We start from the raw sequence: 17,427 nt of genomic DNA, 5'->3' as shown, positions 1-17,427 counted from the left end.
CCTTAAGAATACACATAAAGCTCATTTTAGAGACAACTCAGTTCGCTCAGTGTAAGCTCATAAAACAAAGCATGTACATCCAAATGCATGCATTAGAGAATAATCAAGACGTTTTCCATATAGTTTTTCATAGGGAGACATCCCAAAATTGTGTGATGTGGGAATGCAAATAATGGCATATGTAGCGGTAAAAACAACTTCTCCCCAAAAGATACTAGGTACATGAGAGGATAAAAGAAAGGACGGTGCAGTTTCAACAAGGTGAAGATCTTTTCTTTCTACTATACAATTTTTTGAGGAGTATATGTACATTATGATTGGTGCATAGTGCCATTAGATACAAGTAACTGATTAAAATCATTCGAGGTATATTCACCTCACAAATCACAACGAAAGCATTTTATAACAGCGGAGTGTTGAGTCTTGATTAAGGCTCAAAATTCGATATATATATATATATATATATATATATATATATATATATATATATATATATATATGTGTGTGTGTGTGTGTGTATGCGCGCTTAGGTTATTGTATTCTAATTAATTATTGTGTGGATGTAGGGTTGATTGTGGACCAATCATTTTAGTTATTTTAAGAAAATGATTAATAATTATTATTGAATTAAAAATAACTCAAAAATACCATCTAATTTCACCATAAGGGTATTTTAGTCAGTTGAGATAACTTTAAAAAAGAAAAATTCCTGATTTTTGGGGATAATTAATTTTCTTGATTTAAAATTCTGATTTTTTTTTAATTAATTCAACTTTAATTCTTACTTAATTTTTAATTATATCCGATTTTATTCCGACAGAATGACATTCGGTTAGAATAATATTTTCTAATAATGGCAGGATACATATTTTCTGACAGAATACATGTTTTGATTAAATGAATTTCTTGAAGAAAGATAACGTCTTTGAACCATTAGTTGAAAAATAACAATATCTTTGTTTACTCGCGGACACCTAAATGTAGATTCATACAAATTGTTACAGAATAACATTCTTATACATTTTATTACAACTATACATACTCTAAAAGAATACATTGCTAATCCATTCTAAACGATTACATCTTATAAAAACAGCCTTATGCTTGGAGTTACAGAAGGAGTTGAACTCAAGTATGGCAAATCCCTAAGAAAACCTTGAAAATCTATAAACATGACAAACAAATACATATTAGATCCAATGAAATCTCGCATATCATAAAGTTTGTTGTAGAATAGTTTTGTTGTACGCTTGCTACTACTATCACACCAATTTGTATACTTTACATGTGTAATTTAAACTATTAGAACCTAAAATAAAATAAAATAAAATAAAAACTAAGCTAAGTCATACTAATTTGATGCAGAAATATATATATATATATATATATATATATATATATATATATATATATATATATATATATATATAAAACGTACAATGATTTGATGCAGTAACTATTAGAACCCAAGATCTAACCTACCAAAAGCATTAGTATTTGTAACAACACCATAAAAAGTCTAAATTTTAGGAACATGAACATATTCGACCAATTATCTGTTAATTAGATAGTAACCATTCCTCCCCATATATCGCAAAATTTTTAGAGTAAAAAGGTTGCCAAAGGAATCAAAGAAAAATTACCGCATATTTCTGTTTATCAAAAACACTCTCGCAGTACATCTACTTCATGAAAAAGAACTTTCAAATTTCAAGAACAAATAACGATACCAATACTAACAAATAAAACAAAAAAAATATCATATATCTACGTATATGAAATAGCTGAACAAAAACATGGCCAAATTTTACATGATGATTGACGATGAACATAATTACTTATGCAAAATTAATCCATGAACAAGTACTATTTATCATGCAAACAAACCTCTAATACTTATTTTACCCCACAAAAATGGAACCATTCTTCCTCATCATGAAAAACAAACTGTACAAGTTTAGATCTTACCTCTGGTGGAATACGAGTTGGGCAATAGTTTTTGTCAAGCCAAAGTAGAGTTGCCCGTGCCTCCAAAATTGGCTACATAAAAAAACCATTGAAGAGCTTAATCCTAAAAAAAATCCAAATAAAATAAGGATAAAAGTATGTAACCTATTGATTTGGGATCTTGAAGATGAAGTCTTCAAAGTATATACGAGTATCTGATGAGTTAGATACCCTCACTCTCACAGTAAGCCTATCTCCAATAGGTTTTCATCAGAATACCATCAAGAAACTATAAGGGCTAGTTGAGATTTGAGAATAATATTAAAAAATGTAAAGACATACACTCAAAGGTCCAATAAATTTGAGTGATAAGTTTGACAAAGCTAAATCATTGCCAGTTTGAGCAATTATATTTACATTTATGCCTCCTATAACCACCCTATGGAGTTGGTTGATGAACAACAATGGAAGTCGTGGCCAATGGCCACGGTGGTCCTAGGTTAGAGAAAAAAATCGAGAAGAAGGAATATATAATGAAAGGAAGAAAGAAAAAAAGAATCGAGAAGTTTTACATGTTGTAGTCGATCCCACAACCAAATCCTTCTTCTCGCTTGACCTTTCTCGCCTCGTCTTCCTCCTTGGATCGACACCACAGCTGCTGCTCTTTTCTCCCGACCACAATCTTCTCTTTCTCACTCCGCTTAAGCAAATTAAAACACGCCACAAAAGGATTTAGGGCTTGGTTGGTCTGTTAAGGCCGAAATTACTGAATTTATTGAATTTTTTTAGGGAGGATTGAGTTGAAAAGTACAGAGTAACCACAATGGTCCTAGGTTAGAGAAACAAAATCGAGAAGAAGGAAGATAGAAGGAAGGTGTTTGGGGCGGATGATGGTGGCGACGACTTTGTATCAATGGCTAGGGCTTGTAATCGGTGGAGATTGATCGACTAAAGAAAAAAACGAGTTTAGTGAGAGAAAGAAAAGCTTATTGATTGATTGGAAAAGGATACTTCAATTTGGAATCTTGATGATCGATTATAGAAGAAGAAGCAGAAGAAGAAGAAGAAGAAGAAGAAGAAGAAGAAGTAGTAGTAGTAGAAGAAGAAGAATAAGAAGAAGTGGTCGATAGATGACTTCGATTTAGGGCTATTCATAGTTCTCATCGAGATGTTGAATGTTTTAAATTTATCTGTACTCCTTGCGCCTTATCAGGAATACAGCTAATATCCTATTATAATTCAATCATACCATAATTAGCTATTTATAAGATTACTATAATACCCTTATATTATTTATTAAATGATTTAATTTATCTAAAATTTGATTGGTGCACACATTCACACAATAATTAATTAGAATACTTGAACCTACCTCTCTCTCTCTATATATATATATATATATACATATATATATAGAAAGAGAGAGAGAGAGAGAGAGATATGTTCAAATATTTTTGACAATTATTGTGTGCATAAATGCACCAATAGGAATTCAGGAAAAAAATAAATACTTAAATAATCAAGATAAGGCTAGATATGTAATTTTGCATATAAAGTAAATAATAACCAAAATTAAATCCCTTGATTTATGGATCAAATCCCTTAAATGAGACCACCGATTCCCCCTTTTCTCTAAAAATAATCGTCTACAACCTACGGATCGCTACCAACTTCTCCTCTATCGTCGTCTCTGTATATAAGGAACGATCGAATGGGAGCAGTCAAAAATCAAGGGCACTAGTGAGGGTCAAACAGATTTGCAAGGAGGGCTGAGAAAGGGACTTCGGTCCTCATCGTCGTCTTCATTAGATCGAGAAGGCATCAGGTGATTGAGGGAAGTCGAATGGTGGTCCGGTGGTTCAGAAATCGTGATGGGAAGGAGGCAGCTGGGATGGATGCAAATTGAGGGCGGACTGTTGATCCTCGGCCATCTATCGTGGGTTCCCATCTCGTTGTCGGCGAAATCAGTTGGAAGAGAGAAGTAAGGCAGATCAGCAGCTAGTATGGATGTTTGGCTTTGAACTTGTGGTATGCATTCTAAATCAAATATGTTGCTGGAAATTATGTTTATAGGTAAACTATTGCAATTAAATCAAATATGGTTTTTGGCTTGTTTGGTGATAATGCCTAACAAGTGTTTGTTAAAATGCCTGGAAGAGAATTTAAATTATTTAACCTTGTGGTATGCATTCTGTCAGAATTACTAGCAACACATGTTTTATGTAATTGTTTAAAAAGATAATTAATTTGTCCATGTATTATTTTGGTTCAATTTGTGATTTTTAATTCCAATTTCTATTGTCCCTCGTTATTGTATATTTGAAATCTAAAATTATATTAGCAGTAAATACAATACTTTTGAATGAATTCTATGTATTCTATCAGAATAAAATCGATGTATTCTACCAAAATGTATTATATGTATTCTGTCATATTCTATTATTCTACCAGAATATATTAAGTGATAGTTAATTGCATGTAGCATGTTTTTAACAATTATTGGTTTTTGTTGTATTTGTTATAGGAATGGCTGGAAGAAGGCATTGAAGACCTAATAGGAATAACTTGAAGAATGAATAAAGTTTTATCATACTCACAATTTAAGAATGTTGTTATTTTTTAAGAATCTTAATCATTTTTTTTTTTGATATTCTTTAAGAATATGTATAATTATATTAAAATGTATAAGGATTTTAGTCTGTAAGAATATGTATGAATTTGTTTTTAAGTTCGGATGTATAAGAATATATTAGAATGTTTGTTATTTTTCAACATCTGATTCAAGAATTTTGTTTTTCTTCAATAATATTCTATTAGAATAAAATTCTAAAAGAGCATAATTCTAACAAAAATATATTTACTATTTTATGGTTAAAATTCTATCATTCTGACAGAATAAAATTGGATTTTTAATTTTAAATTAATTTAAAATATTCAAATTTTTAAAAATAAAGGAATTAATTTTCCCTAAAAATCCGAAAATTTCCTTTTTTAATATAGGTTAATTGACTAAAATGCCCTTATGCTCAAATTTGTGTGATTATATGGTACATGTTATCCTATTTTACTATCATAGACCCTCAGATCATGACCTTTGATTATATTCCACCCACTGGTCCAGATCTGTGCATTCTAGCACATAATAGTTACTAAAAACAAAATAACCTAACCCTATATATATATATATATATGGTGAAAAAGTCATATATGTCGTTCATAAGATAAATCAACATATAATGAGTGTAACCGTCTATAAAGGAAACATAATAAGTGGATCCTCTTTTAAAGGAAACTGGTGAGGGACCCTATACATCAAAATGCACAAGATCAAACAGAGTAGCATAGTGAATCACACTTTTATTAAACTGTAGAGTAGAAAATTTTGCCAATTTCCAACCACAACAATCAAAAATATCATGACTGTCTAAACGACCTAAACACCAACAAATGCTAAAATCTATAAACGAGAAGCTGACACATTTCCCAAAAATGAATGCCAAATATACAAGTGAGAAGATGAATCACTTAAACAAAAAGAAGGAAAATCAAGACTATTGGCAGCAAAATCAGACAAATAATTACTACTGGCAGCGACATCAAACATTTAAAGTTGATCAAAGGCATATAGTTCTCCTAATTTACACTCAGTCCTAATCATTCTTTGTAAATGAGAATCGAAAAAAAAAGAAAATCCAATAGCCATACTTACACAACTAACTAACTGAGGAAAGATTTAAAGTAAGTGTAGGAATATAACAGACATCATTAAGAGGTGCATAAGGAGTGACAACCGAGCCAACACCCTCTATAGGCACAGGTGTAGAGCTAGTATACATGACTGGAACGAATGATTCATAAGACAAAGAAGTAAAGGATGAAAAATTAAGGTGACATATGATGAGATGCAACAGAGTCCAAGATCCATAAAGATGAAGGAATACCTAAAGTACTGGATGAGGAAAGACCTAAATGAGATGTATATGCATACATAGTTACATAATTAAGAGCAAGGAACTGTCTGAACTGCTCAAGAACTTCAGGATCTGATGTAGAAAATGACATGGTGGTAGCATGAACATTAGTTTCTACTGTAGAGTGAAACGATTGCTGAAACGATCCAGATGATGTAACTTGTTGTTGTTTTTCTTTGTTCAATAAAAATGGCCTCTAATACTTCCAATGATTCTTCTATGTGCAGTAAGCACATTCATCAAAATTAACTCTTTTAACTAGTTTATCCTTTGGATCCATAGTGACAGTAAACAATCAAATAATAATCCCAAACCAAAAACAGACAAACAAATCAAACCATTGAAACCAAAAACGAACAATAAACAGTCAAATAGAACAACAAAACCTCAAAGTCGAAAAATAGTAGCAATAGCCAAATGAACTAAACTTCGAACAATAACCAAAATGTAAAAAAGATGCTTTCATTCCAAAAAATCATAGCGCGGTAATAAATTCGCGGCAAGATATTGACGAAATGGTAATTTCAAATTAAGTCGCGGCAAGATATCGACGAAAGGTTAATTTCGCGGCGGTGAAATCCAAATCGCGGTGCGAAAAATAATGAAAAACCATAAATTCAAATGAATACCAGCAACAATCAGAACCCTCTAACAACCCACACAAATCAAAACAAACCAAATAGAGTTGCAGATCAGAAAGACAAACCAAATCATCCAAAAAAAATTTGATTTGTAGGATGCCACAACTTTGTGTACCACTTACTTCCAACAATTATAAATGACAGGCCGAATACGACTTTGATGCCATGTAAACTAATGAAAAAAATATTGTTAGGCTTTCATTATTGAACCATAAAACACACTACAGCTACAAAAGAAAGAGAAAGACAATATAAATAGGAATATTAAACCTAGCTATAAGGCTAAAGGGCCTTATAGGGCCCAAACCAGAAAAGGCCAAATAACTTTTCTTATGCTGACAACCACAACTTCAATCAGTTCTAATGAAAATAAAAAAATTACAAAAAACATTAGAATCCATACCCTTAGAGTCTTTGTTTTTCTTCTCGCTAGTTTAACGGATATTTAGAAATCCAAAGTAGGATTCCTCTCTCATAGTTGCACCTAAGAATCATATCGGAAATCTTGATAACCTTTTGAATTGGAAAATACTAAACCCTAAACGATTAGGGTTATGTTCATCCCACTAATCGTGTAGGAACCTCAAGCAGATCGGTTAGTTTGATAGGGGTGAGGGCAGCCAAATATAGGGTTGATGGATCAATCTCAAATCTGATTTTAGGCATCTCTATTTGTAAGGGATGGTCTATAATTCTTATTGGATAATTACTTGGTCACTATGTAATTATCCATAATATCTTACTTTTAAATCTTTACACTTTAAGCATTTAAGTTCTACAAATTTTTATTAATTTATTAAACACTAACAAATTAACAAACTAGATCGCTAATATTCTCTCTTGTAAATTATGGCTTAAATATGTCCTTGCATGTAACCTAAAAGGACTCTACTATTAATAGTCATATTACCAACTGTTGTATCTTGGGTATAATTTACAACATTACCTACAACAGTAAAGAGGTTAGAGGAATTTGTGAAGATATACGATAAGTATTTCCATGTAGTATGAATGTTCATAATTGCTTCTTAATACAGACTTTACTATTTAAATTTGAAGGAGCTAATATGCAGTTCCAAGTGGTTTAATTGCATTAAAAATAAGGAATGGGTTTCAAATTTATAGAGTTGACTTGTCGAATCAGTATTGTACCTATAGACTCTGGGAGGTATCAGGGATACCTTGTGTGCATGCATAGGTAGGAATTCTTTACATTAATCAAGATCCAATCAATTTCATAAGCACTTGGTTCAACAAGGGTAACTACACGACAACTTATATTTATAATATACTCCTAGTGAATGGAACTTAACTTTTAGGAAGAAACAAATTGTACCATGCCCCTCTTCCCCCTATAGTCAGGAGGATGTCAAGAAGGTTAACTGTTAGACAAGGGTAGAACTATCTAGTGCAAAAATTGAATAAAACTTCATGTAAAAAGCCAAAAATGGTCCCTGAACTTAAACCCCAAAATAAAATAGGCATGCCCAGATTGGAACCTGATTTAACTAACTAGACTTGAACAAGATATGGGGATAGAGGAAGTGATAGAGGGAATAAGAGTGATGGAAGAGGTAATCGAGGTGGTAGTAGGGGATCTAGTGGCATAGGTAATACAGATGACGGTACTTTTAAGAGTCTAAATGTTTATGATATCTCTCAGGTAGAAGTTAATGATACCGCTCATGTAGATAAGGATGATATTCGCAAAAACATTAAGTTCATAAGAGAGTCAAAGTATACTTCTAGGGAGATCATGAATTGTATTGGTTTAACTAAAGTTGGACTGTATGAAATTATAGGTATAAAAGATGTACATGTGGAGATCGACATGCCTTTGTTAAGTAATGTGCTAATATGATTTTGTAATATATGTTACATAATATGATAATATGCTTTTGTTATTCTTATTATATGATGTTGTTATTAAGAGCTAAGATGGGACACAAATTTCAGTTGAGGGCATATCTAAATCAATCCCTGAAACCCAAGCATCAGGAGATGACAACGGAATAGTGGACCTTGTTACAAGAACGAGGAGACCTTCATAGATGATAACACTTTTGAAATTGAAAAAACAAGTGGTAGATAAGGATATGAGGGGGATGAGTGCAGACAAAGTAGTCAGTCTAGAATAGGGTATTTCTAAACCCTTTTTTTGTTCAGGACATGTACAAACTTTAACCATGGGAAAATGCTAATAGCCCTTTTTGTACAAACCTTCTCTTAGGGAATATTTTACTTAAATTTTGTTTAATATTAATATATTTTTGACCATATTATGTTTATGTTTTGGTTTACAAATGGATTTTTCATATTCTTGGCTCATATTTGTACTCACGTTTTGGTTTACAACTAGATAAATCATGTTCCTTGATTATAACACTTTCACAATTCCATTCATTGGTAATGGGTGATTCCATGTCACAAGTCTTGATCATATTAATTAACAAAGTGAATACATGAACTTGTTAATTCATTACAAAATATTATTTTATAAACCAAATACAAGTCATCTACAAACAAAATACTACAACCTTAATGACATAAACACCTTAGTTCTACCCTACCATTCCTTAAACATAACCAACACACACAACCAAACACATATAAAACAATGCTTTCAAACTTCCGCCTATAATTCCAACTTCTTTTTGAATGCCTAATGGTTCCACAACTTATTTCACGGGTTGTCGTTCCACAATTTCTCCAAAAAGGGTTACTTACATTACCATTGTTGTAAAAATTCTAACATGAGGTCTTTATACCACTCGTTTGGTAGAGGGGGTTCTATCCAACGAAAATACTTGCAGTCATTGTCTTCATCGTGGAAATTAGGGCAGCCAACGAACTTTCTTCCTAGGTTTAAGGGAGTCCACAAAGTCTATTTTCTGACCAGATCACTACAATAACACCTGCTTCTTAAACCTTGCATGTGTGTTCGATGAGGGCCTTTGTTTCCTACAGACAAAGAAGACGACATCTCTTTCACTTTCTCTTGGACGAGGGCCTCTGCAATTTTAGGCATTAAATGAGCCAAGAATGCCTCCAAGCTCTCATTTGAAGACTCCACATCCACCTAAGCAACTTATTGTCACATCAGCCTACGAAACGACTGTAAAAGGTTTATCGGGATAAAAGGACTAAATTGAATAAAATTACCAGTTTATTGGGTTTTTCCATTCAATTCTTTTTGGGACCTAATCATAAATTTCTCCAAAATATTGGGACTTTACTAAAAAAATCATTTTATTGTAAGAATCTAGTTTTTTAATTCGTTTCTAGATTGATCAGCACATGTAAACCCCTTTCGAGTTTCGACACATACTCAAATCTGTTTATTTATTGTGTTCTGAACTTGTGTGACTCATTACAACTTGTTCATTTTATGTTTTTAAACAATCATACACTATCTAAACATGTAAATTTTGTTGCTAGATGTTGTATGCAATCATTCAATCAATTAGCAACGAACGATGTGTTATCAAATGAATATTAGCAAAGAAAAAAATTAGCTGTTGCCCATACCGGTACCTATTCCAAAATCGTATGAAATAGTTAATAATTTGTCAAGAAAACACAATCGCTTGTTATTTTAAAAGTTCAACAATAAAAAAGATCATTCTTGCTAATTTCCAATACTGATGAATCATTGTTATAAACTTGCATAACATAAAGCAGCAACTACTTTCATCTATGGAATGTTCAACAATTTAATAACAATCGGTTTGTTGGTAAAAGTCGTTATAATGATAGCTTTCTCGTAGTTTTCTTTACAGACTTTTAAATTTACTTGATGGGGTCTTCTATTTAATATTTCTAGAAATATACAGTGTTTCATTTCTTGAATTAATGTTTGATGTTTCCCTATTAGTGTCAGTTTAATTAATTGATAAGACCATAGGGTCCACACAATAATAATAGTTGATATGATCGAACTTTTGTTTGATATTGTGATAGATGATAAGATAAGAGAGATTTTATATTTTGTATTCACTACAATAAATAAAATTTCGCGTGCTTTAATTGATGTTGTGATAGTAAAATGGTAGAGATAAGAGTGTTTTTATATTTTGTTAAGGAAGGCAAAAATAAATTGGAGGTGGATGTTGATGTTGATGAAACATGTTTTTTTTCCGGTATCATAAATGGAAGAATGCAAAGAAATAGAATCAACGGTCTTTTAATCCATGGTAATCGGATCATGGATCCGGATAAAATAAAAGATGAGTGGAATTTTTTTTTTCTCGTCCAAATTTGATGAGGATATCGTTTCGAGGCCGAAATTACATGGAGTAACATTGCTAGAATTGAAAAAGATTTTTTAGACTTGGGACTATCCCCTCATTGTTTTCATTACTAAAGACACTTGGTCTTTAGTGGGTGACTCGTGAGTCTCTTTAGAACATGCATTGCTGAAGTAGAAAGACTAGAGGAATAGGATCGATGTTCATGATTTCAAATGGTTTAATTGGGTTTCGTTGAAAGTTTTTTGGTTTATCTAACAGAATTTCAACGGGTTTAAACCTTTCTAAAAGGGTGATTGATGATGTCTTTTATTTTTTTATTTTTACACACACACACAAAAAAAAAAAAAAAAAAAAAAAAAAAAAAAAAAAAAAAAAAAAAAAAAAAGTAGGAACGGGCATATCATTTGTGTTTTGTGTGTGCCTACGCAAATCAAATTTGGCGATGCCTAACCTCCAGGTGAAACCTTATTGCTACTATCCCCTCTTCTTCGCCTAAGTGGCACAGAAACGGATACAAAAGGGAAACGGAAAACGGCAAAACTCAAAAATTCAACATACGAATATGACAGAGATATGGCACAGGTTACACTTGAATTTCCAACATCCTCCTGCTCCAACAAGTTTTTCCACTTTAGTCACATAGTCCCACAATGAAGGTTGGTCTATTGTTGATGATGATCCTTATGACCGTGTTTCTTGTTCTTGAGAAACCATCAAAATCGGTGTCTGATTTCTTAATTGGTGAGTGGTTTGGTGATCTTCTGTATAGTGATCACTGTGATCGTCTGATCGACGTATTTGACGATGGTTAAGAGAGAGTTGAGAGTCGATCGATTAGGCTTATAGGGTGATAAGTAAAGAGTCGATTAATATAGCCCATTAGATTTTGTTGGACTGAAAAAGCCCATGCAAAACCTAAAAAAAATGGAATGTGGCTGAAACTTAGCGGAAACTTGGAGGAAACTGCAAAGAAACGTTTCGTGTTTACCAGATACGTCACGGAAACGTTTCCATGGTGTTTCGGATACGGGAACGGCGACCTAATTGAAGTTCCCGTGCTTCATAGTTATTGGCTTTAGGAGAATTTTCAGATTTTGAATGATTGGCCTCTTAATAGAAAACACTCGTAGATGATACATACTTTAGTGTATTCTTTGTTTGATTGATTTGGAAAGCATGTAACAATATTTTGTTCAAGAATGTTAGATCTCTTCATCGAAGATAGAGGATTACATTCAATTATTTTCTTTTAATTTGCTTAAGCATAAGGCAAAGTTAGATTCTTTAAATTGGTGATTTGGTGTTGTAATCCCATTTTTACTTGTATGTTGTAACTTTCCACTAGCATTTTGCTCTTTTGTTTTTATAAAAAAAAATTATGTTGTTCAATAAAAAAATGTATGTTTATAAGTTTAAAAAATTGTCATATCTATACACACTGAAAATATGTTTTGTTCAGTTTTACAAGACGCATCCCAGAAATATGGTTTCTACGTATGATTTGTACTGAATTTCAAGAATTGCATTATAATCTAATTGTTTTTCAACTAATATCCAAATTAGTTTTTGATATTCCTTGTGTTTATACGAGGAGTGTGAAAGAAAGTAGTCCATTAATGAACATCTAGTCGCAATTTAGTTTGAAGTTAACATTTGATACTTCTAATTACAAGTTTTGTTGTAGTATATTTCTCAATATGTGCAAAGGCATCAAGGTTTTAGGTCATATCACTGGTATATCTTTTCCAACCGGACATGATGACAAGGATTGGGAGGCTACGACTCTAATATAAAATCCACGGTTTTATTCTACTTGTGACTCTAAAATTCATCAAATCATCTCTAGAGACAATTGAATCACCAAGGATCTTTGGGACCAAATTCATGAATTCTTCCATAACAACAAAATGTGATATATGCTACAACTACAAAATCAATCCAAAAACACCAAGAAAGGAGCCTATTCATCATCGAATTTTTTCATGCCTTAAAGACTCTTCCTGATGATCTCTCTAATGTTAAATCTTCAATAAATTAAATGGAGTTAGTCGTGTAAATCTGACACGAATTACTTGTTTCTTACCACAATATAGTTCATATCAACAATAATTGACCTCTGTCGGCCCACATCAGTAATAAATGACCCATGACAACCCGTTCCACAAACTACCCAGCCTATTGGGTTATTCCAACAACTTCAAACAGTCTTGGTGGGCCTCAATAACCCCTATATTTGGCCCAACAACATGAATATGTGACCCAACTCGCTCTACAAAGCAATATATGCCCGAAACAGGTAATTTACGAACCAAATTAGCCTCAAAACACATATTTTGGAGCCCACATAATAGCAAATTCTAAACCACTATAACCTATATATCTTGCTTCCATTTTCCATTCAATGTCTGTTTAATGATCAAACTACTAGATGGAGTCAATTTCTATCTCTCACAAAAGATTAATAAAGGTAACATGCACTTTGAAACTAAAAATATCCTATTCACATTCTATATAGAATTTGTGCCACGTGGCATGCTAAATAAACTATCCAAATCCATAAATACACTAAAACTGTAAAAACATGTACCCAAAAAATATATTGGACTTTAACATGTATCTCAGGTTTGAGGAAATTCTGTCAACTTACACGACTGTAAGTCTGTAACAATAATCTTTCCTAAATAGTTTGACAAAAATCACATACCATTGTCACGTAACAACTTTTCTTAAAATTTCTACACATTTTGACCAATTATTTACTCAGTCGCTAATTGCATTATTGACTATACATACTACATAATACATCTTTATTATTTTCATGTAGCATCATATAGAAATTAATATTTTTAAATACTCTTGTCGTTGTATTTGTATTTCCCAACATTTACTCAATTTAAGGAAACATGGTCAATATCATAAAATTACTTCAAATTATGCCCATATGGTGTAGCTAACGTATACTTTTATAATGTTATAAATACAAATTTTGTAATCTAAATACGAATTGTAAAACTCTTTGCACTAGTTAAATGTCATAAAACATTGAAATTATGTCCCAGGTAATATTTTTAACAGCTTAATTACGCAAATGATGCTCAAGATAAATTCAAATGTCAAAATATTAGTAATATTGATGTGAGAGCGAAAATCACATTTTGATAAACCCAAATTAGGTTTAATGTCATTTGGTCCAAAATATAGTAAGGTTTATGGGCTTTTAGTTAATTTATTTAAACTTATATAATTGATTTCATGGCGAAAATCAGATTGTTTGATGTCTAATTAAGGTTTATGAGCATGCTACATAACCCATTTCATACTATTTCACATTCTGTATAGAATTTGTACCATGTGACATCCTATTTTACCATATAGGCATCTGAATTAAATTTTAAAATATTTTTATTGATTGAAATCACGTGACATCCCATTTTACCATATAAACACCCTAATTAAATTTTGATATATTTTTATTGGTCGGAATCTAATTGATTTTTGTATAGAACTTGTACCACGTGGCATGCTACATAACCCATTTCACATTCTGTATAGAATTTGTACCACGTGACACCTCGTTTTACCATATAAACATCTTAATTAAATTTTGAAATATTTTTATTAGTTGAAATCACAATATTTTTCGAAAAATTTGATTATAAGTAGTTAATTATAGGTTAACTTTTTATAAAATGATCAATAGGTGTCTTATTAGCATCACTTTTTACTGGTTTATTTTCTTTTTAGCCCTCCTTATGTTTGACTATGTACTGAAATGGGTTAATTTTGATTTCAGATTTCAAACTATATTCGACTCTAAGTCCTAAAGATCGTTCTTTTAGATGGGTTGGTTTTGGATTTGGATTTGAATCTCATGTTGACTTAATTCGGGAGTTGGAATAAAAGTGGGAAATTAGTGGACAAGCAAATTCATGGGGAGCAAAAGTTAGGAACTTTTTAACTGGACCACAATATGCACAGATGTGTCAATCATTATTTTTTGTTATAAGAATCTATGGATGCAGCCAACTCTTGTTAGAAATTGGAGGTTAAAAACATGATTGGATTGACATGTTGTAAAAATCTTCGAAATGGAAATAGAAAATTGCAAAAAAAAGTGTAACTGGATTATCAAGTCAAATTACCTTAATTCAAGTTTTCTTGAAAATTTGGTCCCTAATCTCGCCTAAAATTAATATGCTACCTAAAATGATAAAATGACTAAATTATGTTCCCTTTTTATGCAACTTGCCAGTATGGAAATAATGTCCATGCTCTCTCATCTTTTGCAGAAGATAAGGATATGAATGTACGGGTTTTTAGGGGAAAAAACCAAGGGAAATTAAATGGAATATAAAAGCAAGAAATTAAATATCCTCCTATAATTTCTTCCTATCATCTTTCTACCCATGCCAAATGATGACATATATCATATTTAATTTTCCTTACTAATATTTTAATTCACTTGTTACCATTTAACATGGATAACACAATTCAAACATAAAAAAAATGGTTTGAAAAGGCAACCGAGGCAAAAATGGTTGATAAACGGTTGAGTCAAATCCATAAATTCTTTAACATTGTAGATCAACCCCACCAATGGATGGGTATTATTTTATAAAACAATAATCCAATAAAACTTAAAGTTGATTGCTATTGTATAATTTTATTTTATAAAAAGATTATACTTAATGAGTTTAGTAAAATAATAAAAATATATTGTTTTTTTATTGTTTTCAATAACTGGCCCAATTATATGTTAATAAATGCTTTGCGACAATTTGGTCAAGTGATTGGTGGGGGTTTCTTCTAGAAATGGGGGATTTAACTTACCAAATGACAAGTCCAAGAACATGCATTTAAAGATAGGTTGCTAAAAGTCACAAACTTTCATTGAGATCCGAACGAACTTAATAATATCAAAATGTTGGTTCCTCTATATTTTTTTAAGTGAAACTATTGACTTTTTCTTATAAACCAACTATTATGTATGTCAAATTTATAAACTTTTTTCAAAATACATCGTCATTAATAATAAATGGTTATTTTGTTATATATAACACTAGCAAAATCTGAGCTAAGTAACTGAAGTTCAAAGGTATTGAACATTGGACAAAAAGAGACGTCGAACATTGGACAATAAATGGAATATTAGAGACGTCGCCCAAAACGCTATTTGATTTCATATGAATGTAACATATTCTTTTCACAAACAAAATTATTTTAAAATATCTCGGATTCAAAATATCGTGTTTTAGGTTAGTATAGATCAATGACAGAAAAACTAATATTAATATTGTGCTTATTATACCCATACATCCACTGTCAAGTCAAATCTCCATTCACATGGAATCATGTTTACAAAAAATCTAAATATCTTGTCATAATATTCATGAAAATAGATAAAATAATTCTTTAAATAATGCATATCTTTATGTATATACTAAGTTCTTATTTCATAGCCGAATTACATGATTTAGCAAGCATATAAGTTACAGGAAAAGTATCGTAACATAACATTTATGTAAGAGATTATACTAACACAAGAGAAATATTTTATAATCCTTGAGACGGGTGTTACTCAAACTTGAAGAGTATCCTAAGAAGAAATCGAACATCGATAAAAAAAAATATACTTTTTATTAAATTAAGAAAAATATGGATAAGTAAAAAAAATGAAAACAATTGTTTTCAGTACGTTAGCATTTAATCCAAACATCAAGAAGCCGTGACCGTTGGAAACAATTATTTATAACTTCTGACACACTCTTTTCCAGTTTTAACCCCACAGTCACATGCTATTCGCCGTTTTCCAAAACAACCACCCTTTTGTTTACAAACATTTACAACTTTGCCACCTTTTTTCCCGCCATCCATATTACACTTACACATACATTATTACAATACAGCCCTTATAAATTTCATATGTACCAACTTTGCCACCTATGGTTCCCACCATTTATAAGAAAACACAATATAAAGATATATGTGGAGGAGCACATGGTAAGCATTGAATATTTAAGTTCAAATCTCAACTAAGGTAGATGGTGACATGTCTATCGTTTCATCATTTAATTTAATTTTATTTGATGAATTTTATATACTTTTAATGAGATAGTTAAATATGAAATCACGACATATATCATAATTTTAATTGATATAAATTTTTATAGGCATAAAAAATAAGAAGCAATTTAATTTCTCTGTATTAAAAATAAATCACTTCACGTGATACTCTTAAAAAGGAATCACTTGATAATAACATTTAATAAAGTAAATATATTAAATTCCGTTGGATTTCTCTTTGAAAATTAATAATAAAAAAACTAAAATTGCTACATACTTAGTAATAACATCAAAAAAGCATTATATGTCCTTTAGATATTTAATACAATACCAAAGATTATAATAAATTAAATTAATCAGGTAAAAATTAAGATTCGATTAAATATAATTAATAAAGTAAATAAAGTATTATCTAATGAATATAATAATTTTATAAACCCAAAATTCAAAAAATAAAAATAAAAATCAAATAAATCTAAGTGGTTGATGATATTGATAAAAAAAATATTATTTTAAACTTATTTTACTTTACATTACATAATAAATTAAATAAAG

General features: G+C 31.0%; 1 long non-coding RNA gene across 1 annotated transcript; it reads right to left on the bottom strand.

Moving 5' to 3' along the window:
* Positions 1–960: 960 nt before the first annotated feature.
* On the bottom strand, positions 961–3,127 carry LOC145058403 (uncharacterized). The gene is made up of 4 exons (XR_013686375.1): positions 2,520–3,127; positions 2,113–2,197; positions 1,969–2,040; positions 961–1,164 (listed from the first exon to the last, which is right to left on the bottom strand). It is a non-coding gene; the product is annotated as an uncharacterized LOC145058403 (long non-coding RNA).
* Between the last annotated feature and the right edge of the window lie 14,300 nt (positions 3,128–17,427).

The sequence above is a fragment of the Lactuca serriola genome, chromosome 6 (assembly GCF_051521515.1).
Source record: "Lactuca serriola cultivar US96UC23 chromosome 6, Lser_US96UC23_V15, whole genome shotgun sequence".
Taxonomy (NCBI): domain Eukaryota; kingdom Viridiplantae; phylum Streptophyta; class Magnoliopsida; order Asterales; family Asteraceae; genus Lactuca; species Lactuca serriola.
The sequence above is the reverse complement of the archived record's forward strand: the minus strand, read 5'-3'. Positions and strand labels throughout refer to the sequence as shown.